Source organism: Choloepus didactylus, chromosome 7 (assembly GCF_015220235.1).
Source record: "Choloepus didactylus isolate mChoDid1 chromosome 7, mChoDid1.pri, whole genome shotgun sequence".
In the NCBI taxonomy this organism is placed as follows: Eukaryota; Metazoa; Chordata; class Mammalia; order Pilosa; family Megalonychidae; genus Choloepus; species Choloepus didactylus.
This window is the reverse complement of record NC_051313.1, coordinates 131569756-131586287: the sequence shown is the minus strand read 5'-3', so window position 1 is coordinate 131586287 and position 16532 is coordinate 131569756. Positions and strand designations below refer to the sequence as shown.

Genomic DNA, 16532 nt, shown 5'->3' with positions numbered 1-16532 from the left:
TTGGGAGCTGAACTATATTAAAAGTGAAAGTGAAAATTCAAGAGAACTGATTTCACCAGAATCTTATGTGGCTCCTTGAGTATTTGAAGTGGCATCAGCAACTCCCTCAGAAACGGGGATGACAGCAAAAAGAGAAGGTGGCTTGGGCGTCCATGGGAAATGACATCACCAGTGTCTGGGCAGCTCAATTAACACCTCTGGTGTTAGCATCCTGACTCTGGTTCTCATTGCCAGGTGTCACTAGAGGAACGTGCGTGGAAGAGGAAAGTGGCAGATACTATACTCCGTGTTGGCTGAGAAGACAGCCTTCATGAGTTTACCCGTCATCTCCTGGATCACTGTATGCATCTGTCTGAGCAGGAGAGGAGGAAAATGGCAGATTTTACGTGATGGCTGAAAATACGGTGCTCATGCATTTACAAGTCATCTCCTGGGGATTCCAAAACAATTTGTTCACAATGGCAGGCAGACATGAGGTGGGAGAGAAGAATATTGGCAAGAATGGAGGAAATAAATCCATTGTAACATAATTTTGTACTTCAGTTTAGGGTGTGGTTTGGGGACATAAATTACATAAAATGCAATTTAGTGGGTGTGTGTCCTGGGCAGAACACTAGGCCTGCGCAGTTCCTCTGTAAAGTGGTGAGAGTAATGGAATTTATCTCCTCGGTTTGCTTGAAGTCTTACATAAATTAATAGATGTAAAGTGCTAAAAGCAGTATTTATTGCCATTATCTAATTGCTAGCTCTGGTGACAGTGATGAAGAAGTAACATCCATCAAGCATTTAGATTAAATAATATCAGGCATAAACCACTCTGCTAAAATCCAAGGTAGGTTTTTGTCTTCAAGGAGGCTGATATCTTCTTGGGGAAATAATATGTGCACAGTTGCAAAAGTAACTGTTAATATCCAGTTCCCAGGGTTGTATTTTACCAGCTCTTCTCATGCATCTTCATTCTTGTTAACCATGCTAAACAGCCCGAGAGACCAAGGTTAGGTTCTCTATGCCATTTGTGCATTTGTAGAAACCATTTCCATTAGTCTAGAATTCCTTTCTCCTTTTATCTGCCTGTTGAAATAGACCCTCCTTCTGAGAAGTCATTCATGTTCCCTGTCCCAGCCCTACAGTTAGTTCAGCTTTCCTTGCATTGACATGGGTGCCTTGCACATTCCTCTATTAAAACTTTTTTTTTTTTTAATTTGAAAGCAATCAGTGTTTATTAACTGACCAGATTATAGAAGTAATCATAGTAGACACCTTAGTTCATCCTTCTAATAGGCTTATTGATCTGGTCTTCCCTGTTGCCAACATCTCCCTATTCTACAAAATGGGTGGTCTTTTTCTTCATCCCCTCTCTGGGAGAAGATAATTTGAAGGGCCACAGGAAGTTGTTTGCTTCTTTGAAGCGTTTTCCCAACAGTATAGATCTCATGAATCAGGTCCTCCATGCAGATGATGCCATATTTACCAGGAGATTGTGCAATCAAGGAGTTACCTATCAAGGCAATCCGCTTCTTACTGATTTTGCCATAACCACACTTATAGATCATTTTGTTTACTGACTTCAGGTTCGGACACCCCCATGCAATATATGGTTCCACAATCCTCAGCATGTTAATTGAGGCCTTGTTGAGCTTAACAAAGGTGCAATTGAAGATTTGGCGAAGGTGAAGAAGTTGCAACCCTTTTTGGACCTTTGGGCTCATGCCACTGATACCTCTGATCCTGATGACAAATGCCAATTTGGGTTCCTCAGGTACATAGAAGTTGCCAGCTTTTCTTGCCATTCTAGGCATTCGAATCTCAGTTCTGTACATTTGCCTATATTCCTTGTGATAGTGCTTGGCTTTTTCTTAGATAAGCTTCCTCCTTGCCTTTCGAAGCATCTTTTGGGCAAACTTCTTTCTCAAGTGCTTGATCTTCAGTTCAGCAAAATTCCTTCACTTTTTCTTAAGAGTTTCCTGCACAGCCAGAACGTTCTTCTTCTCTTCAACACCCTTCGTGGTTCCAGCCAGAAAAGAGTTATTAACACTTTTTGAAAGTTTTCTTACCTGTGCATTTCTCCATTAGGTTGCCAACTCCTTAGAGGTAATTTATACATACATTCATATTTCATATTCTAGGTTGTTCAACTTACTTAATGAGCAAATGACTGTCTTTCCAATTCTACTGTAAGCATTGTGAGACTGTAGAAATCTCAATGAATTTTTCTGAGCTTCAGTTTCCTTGTGGGTAAAATGGTTTAATTGTAAAGACAAAGATTGGTGGTCAGCAGCCAAAAAGCACTCATTAAGTGTTGGTTATTGTTATGAAGATAATTTTCAGGTATGTGCATTGAATCAAACTTACTGATTTTATTAAGGTAAACAGCAGTAGCTACTTTATGTTTTATTCTCCTTGAACCTCCTAATCTCTCTTATTTATGAAAAGACTCTCCCTCCAGTGATCTCAGACATACTACCCTAGGGCCATCTAACTCCCAGTAAAAAAGCAAACAAAACTTCAATAACCATAATCTCCATGGCTTGGAATTGATTCCATCTAGACAAGAGAGAATATGCTAATCACATTTGCTAAGTGCTTTTTGGCCAAAAGTGTAAAAGCCTGATTCATTTGGCGGAGGTGGGGGGGGAGGATTGAAATTTCTATCTTAAAATCCGTTATTATGGAATTTGCCTTTTGAAAGCCAATAGTATCTCACATTTAATGACAAACCACTTGCTGTGGACTGATGATGTCCTTTTGGTTGAAAGAACTACACCAAGACATAGTTTTCTGTGATATAGTATTTAATTTCATTACATTTGATTTCTATAAAAATATTCGTGAAGAAATGCTGATCCCTTCCCCCCCTATATTGGTGGCATGCTTTTTATGGATGTTTAAGGCCATTCATTTTCAAAGACCAAAGGATGTTTTAAAGAATGGTACGTAAGGCTGTCGGCCTGCCTCAGTTTCTTCATTGATGAGTATAACCCTCACCACCGGCTTACCTCCCTGGAGTGTTTGGGTGAATGGCTCTGAGCTTGTAAAGTTCTTTGAATTTCCTGGATGAAAGGCTCTCTGTAAGTATAGGTCTTATGACTGTATTATCTGTGGGCTTTCTAAACTGCCTTACAGCCTGTTTTGCAAGAGCCCTAATGCACTTCTGGTTTAGAGTTGTAAAAAGATGTTCATTCAGAAGCCCCAGGCTGTGTCTCGTGAGGTTCCTGAGCCATGTGTCACACTGTGGGCTCACCCCTAGCACAGATTCTCTCACTGGTGCAGGTATCTGCAAGACTGAACACGTAGAGAAACCGTTTGGACTTACTCTTGCCTGCATTTAGCTGCTCTGGCATTGAGGAAAAAGGCACAGGATGTTAGGAGAGATGGCGGGCTGTGTGTTTCTGGACCCAATGCCTCACTTCCTGGTAGCCTCCGGGATTGCTGTAATCACCACCTGAGAGGGCACACAGGAAAGTGTTTTGAAACTGTAAAGTTGAGGGAGGGGCTTTGCTCTAGGGACTGACACCTAGATTATGAAGAACTGGATTTGAGTTCTTGCCCTTCCAGTTACTGGCTGTGTGGTCTCAGGCAAGTCAGTTAACTGCTCTGAGCCTCAGTTTCTCTTACAGGCAGTACCTCCCCTAAACTTTTGTGGTGCCCAAAGCTAGAATGCAAACTGAGGCCCACATACTATAGATTTTCTAAAATATATAAGTTATAAATTAAAAAAAACTGTCAAATAAAATATGTTCTGAAATTCATATACTCTGACAAATACACCTTTGTAACCACCTTGAAAGTCAGGTTTGAATTTTGAGTTTTCCTACTCTTCAGAGTTCCACGCCTGATCGGGTGGCATGGGCAGAACCAGGGCCCCTGGTCCCAGCCTGGGTTCGCAGCTTGCCCCCTTCTCTTCCCAACCCTGCTGTGTTCTGCACTTAGGGGACCTAATGTTCATGCCCATGACCTCCAGATGTGCATGCTAAGGAGTGGTTCACCCTTGGGAGAGAGAGTATTTGCAAGAGAACTCAGGGAGGCCCTGGAAGTAGGCTCGGGTCGTTTGGACAGTAACCTTCAGAGCCTACTGCCTGAAACACCATCTAGAAGAAGATTTTGGGCTCCTAGTGGACATGTGCCTTTGGCCTATGGACTCCTTACCCATGGGGAGGGGCATGCTAGATAAAGGTCAGATGGGGCTCTTTAAAGAGACTAGCATGGGGTAGGGGCCCAACTTATCCAGAACTGAGGATTTTATGGCATATAGTGTTAGAGCCACATTCACTATAAAATGCATGCAATTAATATTACGTGTATTTTTTGAAGTGTTAATATATAAATAACAGAACGTTTTTTCTAGCAGAAAAATTTCAGTCTTCAGATTAGCCTTAATGATATCCATGTTTAGCAATGATGGGAGTCAGAGCTATTTTCCACCAGATAGGATGATGCATTATGTTCCTTGTATCTCCAGGACACAGCGCAGTGTTCTGTATTTATTAGCATTTAATTCATTCATTCAACAAAAAAAAATTCAACTATTTATTGGCTACCCTTTTTCCCCTAAGCTTTGTTCTGGGGAACATGATGGTGATCGTGTGAGCGGACACAATTTCCTCTTTTCATGGAACTTATATTTTAGTAAGAGGAAACAGAAAATAAAAAGGATAAATATATAAAATACATAGTTCACTTGAAGAGGGTTTACATAAATTGCATCTATTAATGTTCTCAGTTCATTCAGTTTTTCTGCAAATATATATTGCATGCTTGTGCCATGCGTAGACACTGCCTCCACCAGAGATGTGAGTATGAAAATGCACGGCCCCTGCTCTCTCAGCTCGTGTGGAGACAGAGTGCAAATGAAGCGTGATCATGAAACAAGAGTATTGCATTACTTGGGTTTGTGTAAAGCACTCTTAACTTCATGAAGTACTCACGTTCTCTTTGGAACAAATGTTCTTCAGTTCTCCCTTTTCCATTTCAGTTCATCAAATGTTTATTAAATATCTGCTATATTTAAGACATTGCCCAAAACCCTGAGAGGTTAAATATATTAGACATGACTTTTGTTTCAAGAATTTATAATCTACGTGAGATAACATACGTAAAATTTTTAGAGCAGTTCTTGCTGTATAATTAGCGCTTGAACATTAACAGTTTTTACTAATCTGCCTGGGTCATTGTCAACAAAGTGAATTCTGTCATCTCCTTTCCTTTCTACACTTTCTCCTTTGGCAGACCAGGGAGCGATCTTGTCTGAATCAAGTCACATAGTGGGTGTATAATGAAAGAATTATTTTCAGTGCTTTGGAATGCTGTCCTTGGGGTTCAGCTGACTTCCCTCAATGGGGACTCATACATTACAGAGGGCAGTGGTACATTATCTCAGCTACTGAAAAGCACTTGCTGACTCTGGTTGTAAATTTATTGTGAAATTTAACAAAGGGAAAGTCACTTCCTCCTTTCCCTTTCTTCCCTTCAACTCAGATTGCATTTTAAAAGTTCTTCTGTTAGGATAAATACATGTTATCTGATCTGCTATTGAAGGGCCTATCCTTCCTGGTTTGGAACGTGTAAAAACCTTCCAGAAGCAAATGAGGTGCCTTGGCCATGTAGTCCGTTTGTGGTGGTAATCATGCTCTAGTTCTTTGTTTTAATAATTAAAAACAAAATAAAACAGCTAGAAATAAAAGCTTAACAAATTGTGGCGAGCCATAATTTTGATTATCAGGACTTGTCTAACCCAGTTGATAAAAGGGTCAGCCAATCTTCATTATGAACTGATCATAATCTGCTACCCTCTGTGGTTCTTTCCTGTAAATAGGATTCTTTTTATATTTACCATAATCTTCATACAGATATTAGCTTAATTTTGTATATAAGCTAGAAAAGATGGTGAGCTTTCTCTGCTAAAGAAGAAATTCAGGAGGTGGTCGTAGGGGTCTGAGTAGGAAAAAAAAATGGTATATCCAGTTGTCTTAGTTGGCCAAAGCTGCTATCACAAATATCACACAATGTATTGGTTTAAAAAGTGAGATTTTATTGGCTAATGGTTTTGAGACTAGAAGAAGTCCAAAATCAAGATATCAGCAAGGCTTGCCTCCTGCCAGAGTCTGTAGTACCCAGGTGCTGGCTGCCAGCAATCCTTGGGATTCCTTTGTTTGTATATCTGCCTCCCATCTCATGGCAATGTCCTTTCTTTTCTCTTCCCGGTTCCCACTGACTTCTAGCTTCCGGTTCCTTCTTGTGGCTTTTCCTAATTTCTGGCTTCATGTTTCTTTTTATAACCTCTGGTAATCTGGATTAAGACCCACCTTGGTTTAGTTGGGCCACACCTTAATTAAAAAATAACATCTTCATGAGTTCCTATTTACAATGGGATCACACCCATAGAATGCAGATTAAGATTAAGCAAGTATCTAAATTGGAGTATGCGATTCAATCTACCACACCAACTTTATGATTTTTTCTTATAAAATTGTGAATGTGATTTTTTAAAAATTTAAAGCTGTATATTAAATTTGCATATAATTTATGCAAATAACCTTCTTCACATATAACCTTTGAAAGCTGTAGTTCTGGTTGCAATTGTTTCTTATTATTCGTATACTCTTCAGCAAGTTCTTCAACAGCTGTAGCTTGTCTCTGTAAAATGAATGTGCTGGTCTTGTGATAGCTAAGATTTCTTTCAGGTTTCAAGTTCTGTGATTAAATATAATAAAAAGAATAGCAATTGAAGCTACATAGTGTTTTGCAACCCTGGCTGTGTATATAATCACTTCAGGAATGTTTTATAAAAATTCACATGTCCCAGCCCTGTCAACCAATTTAGTCAGTCAGGATTTGGGATTTGGGGGTGTGTATTTATTATAAAAGTTCCACAGTGATTCTTCCAAAGCAAAGGAAGAGTTGATATTGACCAATTTGCATATCAGCAATTTTTAAATTGGGAGCTCCTAAGAATCTAAGAAAGTTGTGGATTTTTTCCTGAGAACACTGCATATACCTGCAATATTAAAACTGTCATTTAAGGGGTGTCATGAATCTGTACTTAACGAGTCTCAAGTGAGTCCTGCATCTAGAAATCCCTTCTAGGGCTCTACTTTTATGAACTTCAAATCAAATATATATCACCCCACTTATGATTGAATTGGTAGGAAATTCTGTGGAAGGCCAGAGGCACAAGAATTTATACTGAAACTATGAAAATAGTAGAAATAGGGGATTTGGGGCATGGGGCGGGGCGGGGGGGGTGCTTTGGCCTTATTTACTGAGATTTGACCTTTCAGATAGGTTTCATGACTTCTTTGGAATGCCAAGTTGGGATACTAATATTTGCCACCAGGTAATATTTATTTAGTGATGTGAGAACCTAGGTCATTAGTAGACTACAAGTGTGATTATTAACAGGACCCAGCAAAATGCTAACCAAAATAATGGTACCTTTGTCATCACAGTGACTTTTTTGCCAGTGGCACCAAAGGAAAAGTGATATTTGTTATCAAATCAGCCAGGGAATTTACAAGTTAGGAGGCTGCCTTCTTTCTTGTATCTCCCTCTTGTAGCCACAAGTATCTTTCTCCCACTGAAAGATAAAAACACTTGACCAGGGCCATAAATTCATTCTGTCTTCTATCACCAGGGCCTTGACCTCCTCTTGGTCTTCTTTTATTGAAAGGATGCTTCTTATGTGATGATAGCTTTAGGAGGGCATAGGAAAAACAGCAAATACATTAGCAAGATTTCCAGGAAAAGTTTCTGTGGCCTTTTGGAGAGCAGAAACTTATACTATGTTTTGTTCGTTTGTTTTTGGGTGATCCTGATGGTGATGGTTACTTTTCTCCTCTACAACCTCTCACACAAGAGCTTTGTGCATGGAAGCAGATAGTTGGATTGACCAAGAGTATGCTGTAGAAAATGAGCCTCAAAAACAAAAATAAAAACCAACTTTTCAAATATTTTCTAATCAGGTTTCTACTTTTGTCCTCTTGATTACACTTGCCTTAATTGCTGCAGTGTTCAGCAATGGCTGAACTGGTCTCAGTTTTTATAACCGGGTTTTTAAGAAGGATTTTACTTTGTTTTTAAAGTTTCTAAATGATGCTTTATGGGACCCTTTGAGCTATAGAATACTTTGCAGCTTGTATGTTTCCTTATAAATACAGGGTTTAGCTTTTGAAATGGCAGAATTGTACACACAAATTCCTATCTGACAATCCAGATTTGGAAAGTGCATTTAGTAAGTCTATGTATTAGTCTGGGGGAGGGGACAGAGGGCTGGGTGGTGCTTGTCTCCAGTCCCAAGCTTCCTGTTGCACTGTAGTTGACCTGAGGCTTACAGCTGATATGACATCATCTTGGGTGTTGCTGGCACATTTTTCTTTTCCTAGTAGATTTGTACTAAATTATTCTTCCTTTTCAAAATGTAAAACAAAGAGAAGTTTGGCTGGCTTTGCATGCCCTATAGGTATGTCTGGCTGTTTCTGATGACTGAGGTATTGTCCTCCTGTTTACCTCCTTCAAAGGAAGTATCTGTTGATACAATATGCATTTCAATTATCTAAATTATAGAGCAGTCTGAAAAACCTTTAGGGCAAGTCAGGAAAGTACCCCAAAGCAACTTCTCAGCTCCTGAAAGACAGGCCTAACCAGACACCAGCGATTCATGTTTCTGTACTTTTAGAGATTTCTCTAGTGGTAATGACAGACCCCACAAAACATTAAAATATTTCATCCAGAAGTGTATGTGAAGTGTTCTTTCCAAGTGTTACTTTCCCTGTCTTGAGTGCATTAGTCTTGTCAGGGCGATGGATCAGTGCAGGGCCCCAAATTGCTTAACACATGAAGTGGCAAACTCATGTCAGCCTCATGCATTTGGGGCTCCCAGAACTTTAGTTCTTTTCCATTTCCTAGCTCCTCAGGATCTTCCAAAACTTTTTGTTATCAAAAATTCCTGCTAAGACAGCTATTACTATTAATTTCAATTCCAGATGCTTAGTAGATTTTTTTTTTCCTGCATATTGTTAGTGGTTGAATACTTTTCTGCGGCCTTGGCAAAGAACTTCTCATATTGATTGAGGAGTAAAAATTTGGCTGGGACCCCTTCTCTTCTCTTCCTCCTCCACAGTACTCCTCCCAGGAGTGTCATACACTTAGAGATAAGCTGGTTGGACTTAGATGCCCAAATATAATCGTAAGCAAGGACACCTTCATTTTGCCTGGGTTTTGTAATTCCTCCCTCCTTCTCTAGTTTTGACTCCTGAGATACCCAAAAGCTATATGATTTGTCCTTACTGGATTTATTTCTTAAATAATTTACTCTATTTTATCTTAACACCACCTAGCACAGGGCTTTGTATGAAGTAGATAAAGCTAATTCCTGCTCCAAGAGCAGTTATTGCCTATTCATAGCATAGAGATATAGTCATCAAAAAAAAAAAAAAAAAAAAAAAAAAAATGGGGAGGGAAAAAGATGTGGGGTGAGGAATAGAGGAGAGAGATGCTCAGTATAGTAGAGGGTGGAAATAGCTTCAGGGTTTTGATTACAACTTCAGTAGAAGAGTCCTGCCATCTTTGAGATCTGTTTCCTCAGTTGTTGGACTCCTGCTCAGGCTGGGGTGGGCAGGACTCAGGGCTATTTCTAATTCCCCTTCCAGAAGTGCAGTTAAATGGTGATGTAGAAGATTGCATAGTTTTTGGCTTTTATGATGATCATTTTGAGCAGTGGTTTACAAACTTTTTAAAACAAAGGAAACTTCATTTATAGTAAACTTTAAGTCAGTTTCTAATCAGTGTTCCTTCCTAGGGGGACATTTATTAGAATAAAATAATGATGGTAAAAATATATTGTCCATATTTCATTTCATCTAGCCTCAGGGGCTCTAATAACTCATATATTTCACTGACTCCTAAACCTTTACCCCCAGTTCCCTTCATTCTCCTAAAATCCTCATTCTTTTTTTTTTTTTATCGTCATTTTATTGAGATATATTCACATACCACGCAGTCATACAAAACAAATTGTACTTTCGATTGTTTACAGTACCATTACATAGTTGTACATTCATCACCTAAATCAATCCCTGACACCTTCATTAGCACACACACAAAAATAACAAGAATAATAATTAGAGTGAAAAAGAGCAATTGAAGTAAAAAAGAACACTGGGTACCTTTGTCTGTTTGTTTCCTTCCCCTACTTTTCTACACATCCATCCATAAACTAGACAAAGTGGAGTTTGGTCCTTATGGCTTTCCCAATCCCATTGTCACCCCTCATAAGCTACATTTTTATACAACTGTCTTCAAGATTCATGGGTTCTGGGTTGTAGTTTGATAGTTTCAGGTATCCACCACCAGCTACCCCAATTCTTTAGAACCTAAAAAGGGTTGTCTAAAGTGTGCGTACGAGTGCCCACCAGAATGATCTCTCGGCTCGTTTTGGAATCTCTCTGCCACTGAAGCTTATTTCATTTCCTTTCACATCCCCCTTTTGGTCAAGAAGATGTTCTCCGTCCCACGATGCCGGGTCTACATTCCTCCCCGGGAGTCATATTCCACGTTGCCAGGGAGATTCACTCCCCTGGGTGTCTGATCCCACGTAGGGGGGAGGGCAGTGATTTCACCTTTCAAGTTGGCTTAGCCAGAGAGAGAGGGCCACATCTGAGCAACAAAGAGGCATTCAGGAGGAGACTCTTAGGCACAAATATAGGGAGGCCTAGCCTCTCCTTTGCAGCAACCATCTTCCCAAGGGTAAAACTTATGGTAGAGGGCTCAACCCATCAAACCACCAGTCCCCTATGTCTGTGGTCATGTTAGCAACCATGGAGGTGGGGTAGGCGAATACCCCTGCCTTCTCCACAGGCTCCTCAAGGGGGCACTACATCTTTTTTTTTTTCCTTGTTTTTCTTTTCTTCTTTTTTTTTTTTAACTTTCCCTTGTTTTTTAAATCAACTGTATGAAAAAAAAAGTTAAAAAGAAAAGAAACATACAATAAAAGAACATTTCAAAGAGACCATAACAAGGAGGTAAGAAAAAGACAACTAATCTAAGATAACTGCTTAACTTCCAACATGTTCCTACTTTACCCCAAGAAAGTTACATAATATAGCAACATTTCAGTGAACTTGTTCCTACTACATCCATCAGAAATTAACAGACCATAGTCATTTCTGGGCATCCCCAGAACGTTAAATAGCTTATCTGTTCTTCTTGGATTATTGTTCCCCCTTCCTTAATTGCTCTCTGCTGCTAGTTCCCCTACATTCTACATTATAAACCATTTGTTTTACATTTTTCAAAGTTCACATTAGTGGTAGCATATAATATTTCTCTTTTTGTGCCTGGCTTATTTCGCTTAGCATTATGTCTTCAAGGTTCATCCATGTTGTCATATGTTTCACCAGATCGTTCCTTCTTACTGCCACGTAGTATTCCATCGTGTGTATATACCACATTTTATTTATCCACTCATCTGTTGAAGGACATCTGGATTGTTTCCATCTCTTGGCAATTGTGAATAATGCTGCTATGAACATTGGCGTGCAGATATCTGTTCGTGTCACTGCTTTCCGATCTTCCGGGTATATCCCGAGAAGTGCAATCGCTGGATCGAATGGTAGCTCTATCTCTAGTTTTCTAAGGAACTGCCAGACTGACTTCCAGAGTGGCTGAACCATTATACAGTCCCACCAACAATGAATAAGAGTTCCAATTTCTCCACATCCCCTCCAGCATTTGTAGTTTCCTGTTTGTTTAATGACAGCCATTCTAACCGGTGTTAGATGGTATCTCATTGTGGTCTTAATTTGCATCTCTCTAATAGCTAGTGAAGCTGAACATTTTTTCATGTGTTTCTTGGCCATTTGTATTTGCTCTTCAGAGAACTGTCTTTTCATATCTTTTGCCCATTTCATAATTGGGCTGTCTGTACTGTTGTCATTGAGTTGTAGGATTTCTTTGTATATGCAAGATATCAGTCTTTTGTCAGATACATGGTTTCCAAAAATTTTTTCCCATTGAGTTGGCTGCCTCTTTACCTTTTTGAGAAATTCCTTTGAGGTGCAGAAACTTCTAAGCTTGAGGAGTTCCCATTTATCTATTTTCTCTTTTGTTGCTTGTGCTTTGGGTGTAAAGTCTAGGAAGTGGCCGCCTAATACAAGGTCTTGAAGATGTTTTCCTACATTATCTTCTAGGAGTTTTATGGTACTTTCTTTTATATTGAGATCTTTGGTCCATTTTGAGTTAATTTTTGTGTAGGGGGTGAGGTAGGGGTCCTCTTTCATTCTTTTGGATATGGATATCCAACTCTCCCAGCCCCTTTTGTTGAAAAGACCATTATGACTCAGTTCAGTGACTTTGGGGGCCTTATCAAAGATCAGTCAGCCATAGATCTGAGGGTCTATCTCTGAATTCTCAATTCGATTCCATTGATCTATATGTCTATCTTTGTGCCAGTACCATGCTGTTTTGGCAACTGTGGCTTTATAATAAGCTTCAAAGTCAGGGAGTGTAAGTCCTCCCACTTCGTTTTTCTTTTTTAGAGTGTCTTTGGCAATTCGAGGCATCGTCCCTTTCCAAATAAATTTGATAACTAGCTTTTCCAAGTCTGCAAAGTAGGTTGTTGGAATTTTGATTGGGATTGCATTGAATCTGTAGATGAGTTTGGGTAGAATTGACATCTTAATGACATTTAGTCTTCCTATCCATGAACATGGAATACTTTTCCATCTTTTAAGGTCCCCTTCTATTTCTTTTAGTAGAGTTATGTAGTTTTCTTTGTATAGGTCTTTTACATCTTTGGTTAAGTTGATTCCTAGGTACTTGATTTTTTTAGTTGCTATTGAAAATGGTATCTTTTTCTTGAGTGTCTCTTCAGTTTGTTCATTTCTAGCATATAGAAACATGACTGACTTTTGTGCATTAATCTTGTATCCTGCTACTTTGCTAAATTTGTTTATTAGCTCTAGTAGCTGTATCGTCGATTTCTCAGGGTTTTCTAGATATAAGATCATATCATCTGCAAACAATGACAGTTTTACTTCTTCTTTTCCAATTTGGATGCCTTTTATTTCTTTGTCTTGCCGGATTGCCCTGGCTAGCACTTCCAGCACAATGTTGAATAACAGTGGTGACAGCGGGCATCCTTGTCTTGTTCCTGATCTTAGAGGGAAGGCTTTCAGTCTCTCTCCATTGAGTACTATGCTGGCTGTGGGTTTTTCATATATGCTCTTTATGATGTTGAGGAAGTTTCCTTCAATTCCTACCTTTTGAAGTGTTTTTATCAAAAAGGGATGTTGGATTTTGTCAAATGCTTTTTCAGCATCTATTGAGATGATCAATTGATTTTTCCCTTTTGACTTGTTAATGTGTTGTAATACATTGATTGTTTTTCTTATGTTGAACCATCCTTGCATTCCTGGAATGAACCCCACTTGGTCATGGTGTATGATTTTTTTAATGTGTCTTTGGATTCGATTTGCAAGTATTTTGTTGAGGATTTTTGCATCTATATTCATTAGGGAGATTGGCCGGTAGTTTTCCTTTTTTGTAGCATCTTTGCCTGGTTTTGGTATTAGATTGATGTTAGCTTCATAAAATGAGTTAGGTAGTGTTCCATTTTTTTCAATGTTTTGAAAGAGTTTGAGTAAGATTGGTGTCAGTTCTTTCTGGAAAGTTTGGTAGAATTCCCCTGTGAAGCCATCTGGCCCTGGGCATTTATTTGTGGGAAGATTTTTGATGACTGATTGGATCTCTTTGCTTGTGATGGGTTGGTTGAGGTCTTCTATTTCTTCTCTGGTCAGTCTAGGTTGTTCATATGTTTCCAGGAAATTGTCCATTTCTTCTACATTATCCAGTTTGTTGCCATACAGTTGTTCATAATATCCTCTTATAATTTTTTTAATTTCTTCAGGATCTGCAGTTATGTCACCTTTTTCATTCATTATTTTGTTTATATGGGTCTTCTCTCTTTTTGATTTTGTCAGTCTAGCTAGGGGCTTGTCAATCTTGTTGATCTTCTCAAAGAACCGACTTTTGGTGATATTTATCCTCTCTATTGTTTTTTTGTTCTCTATGTCATTTATTTCTGCTTTAATCCTTGTTATTTCTTTTCTTCTACTTGGTTTAGGATTGGTTTGCTGTTCATTTTCTAGCTTCTTCAGTTGATCCATTAGTTCTTTGATTTTGGCTCTTTCTTCCTTTTTAATATATGCGTTTAGTGCTATAAATTTCTCCCTTAGCACTGCTTTTGCTGCATCCCATAGGTTTTGGTATGTTGTGTTCTCATTTTCATTCGTCTCTATATATTTAGCAATTTCTCTTGCTATTTCTTCTTTAACCCACTGATTGTTTAGGAGTGTGTTGTTTAACCTCCAGGTATTTGTGAATTTTCTAAGTCTCTGATGGTTATTGACTTCTAATTGTATTCCATTGTGGTCAGAGAATGTGCTTTGAATAATTTCAATCTTTTTAAATTTATTGAGGCTTGTTTTATGTCCCTGCATATGATCTATTCTGGAGAAACTTCCATGAGCACTAGAAAAGTATGTGTATCCTGGTGATTTGGGATGTAATGTCCTGTATATGTCTGTTAAATCTAAATCATTTATCAGATTGTTTAGGTTTTCAATTTCCTTATTGGTCTTCTGTCTGGTTGATCTATCTATAGGAGAGAGTGATGTGTTGAAGTCTCCCACAATTATTGTGGAAACATCAATTGCTTCCTTTAGTTTTTCCAGTGTTTCTCTCATGTATTTTGTGGCACCTTGATTGGGTGCATAGACATTTATGATTGTTATTTCTTCTTCCTGAATTGCCCCTTTTATTAGTATGTAGTGGCCTTCTTTGTCTCTCAAAACATCCCTGCATTTGAAGTCTATTTTATCTGAGATTAATATTGCTACACCTGCTTTCTTTTGGCTGTGGCTTGCATGAAATATTTTTTTCCATCCTTTCACTTTCAGTTTCTTTGTGTCCCTGTGTCTAAGATGAGTCTCTTGTATGCAACATATTGATGGTTCATTTTTTTTGATCCATTCTGCGAATCTATATCTTTTAATTGGGGAGTTTAATCCATTTACATTCAACGTTAAAACGGTGAAGGCATTTCTTGAATCGGCCATCTTATCCTTTGGTTTATGTTTGCCACATTTTTCCCTCTCTCTATTAATATCCTTTATTGTACCCATACCGAATGTCTTTAGTACTGAACCTTTCTCCAAGTCTCTCTGTCCTGTGTTTGTTTCTCTGTCTGTAGGGCTCCCTTGAGTATCTCCAGTAGGGCAGGTCTCTTGTTAGCAAATTCTCTCAGCATTTCTTTGTCTGTGAAAAATTTAAGCTCTCCCTCAAATTTGAAGGAGAGCTTTGCTGGATAAAGTATTCTTGGCTGGAAATTTTTCTCACTCAGAATTTTAAATATATCGTGCCACTGCCTTCTTGCCTCCATGGTGGCTGCTGAGTAGTCACTACTTAGTCTTATGCTGTTTCCTTTGTATGTGGTGAATTGCTTTTCTCTTGCTGCTTTCAGAACTTGCTCCTTCTCTTCTGTGTTTGACAGTGTGATCAGTATATGTCTCGGAGTGGGTTTATTTGGATTTATTCTATTTGGAGTTCGCTGAGCATTTATGATTTGTGTATTTATGTTGTTTTGAAGATTTGGGAAGTTTTCCCCAACAATTTCTTTGAATACTCTTCCTAGACCTTTACCCTTTTCTTCCCCTTCTGGGACACCAATGAGTCTTATATTTGGACGTTTCATATTATCTATCATATCCCTGAGGTCCATTTCGATTTTTTCAATTTTTTTCCCCATTCTTTCTTTTATGCTTTCATTTTCCATTCTGTCATCTTCCAGGTCACTGATTCGTTGTTCAACTTCCTCTAGTCTTGTACTATGAGTGTCCAGAATCTTTTTAATTTGGTCAACAGTTTCTTTAATTTCCATAAGATCATCCATTTTTTTATTTAGTCTTGCAATGTCTTCTTTATGCTGTTCTAGAGTCTTCTTGATTTCCTTCATATCCCGTACTATGGTCTCATTGTTCATCTTTAGTTCTTTGAGTAGCTGCTCTAGATGCTGTGTCTCTTCTGGTCTTTTGATTTGGGTGCTTGGGCTTGGGTTATCCATATCATCTGGTTTTTTCATATGCTTTATAATTTTCTGTTGTTTTTGGCCTCGTGGCATTTGCTGACCTTGATAGGGTTCTTTTAGGGTTTGTAGACCTATTGAAGTCCTTATCTCTAATTTATCAGATCTACAGCTTCGTGGAGTACACTTTCTCTGACTAACCAGCAGGTGGCGTCCACGAGCCACCTGTTCTCCACAAGCCAGCTCTCCCCTGCTTAGCCTTTTTTTTGGTGAGTGGGGGAGTGAGTCTTGTGGGGCCGAATTGGTGTACCAAGCTTGCGTGTGTAGTTGGTGTTGCCTGCCCTGTATGTGGGGCGTGTTTCTGGGCAGTCGGAGAGGGGGGGTGGCCCTAACAATCAAATCTCCCTGGTGATCCTAGAGTTTTAAAGCTGCTGCAATAGTGTAATCCTTCACTTCA

The 16532-nt window shown here is 38.9% G+C and overlaps 1 pseudogene; it reads right to left on the bottom strand.

Annotated features, from left to right (window-relative positions):
* Positions 1–1261: 1261 nt before the first annotated feature.
* Positions 1262–1877, bottom strand: LOC119539399 (annotated as a pseudogene).
* Positions 1878–16532: the final 14655 nt, after the last annotated feature.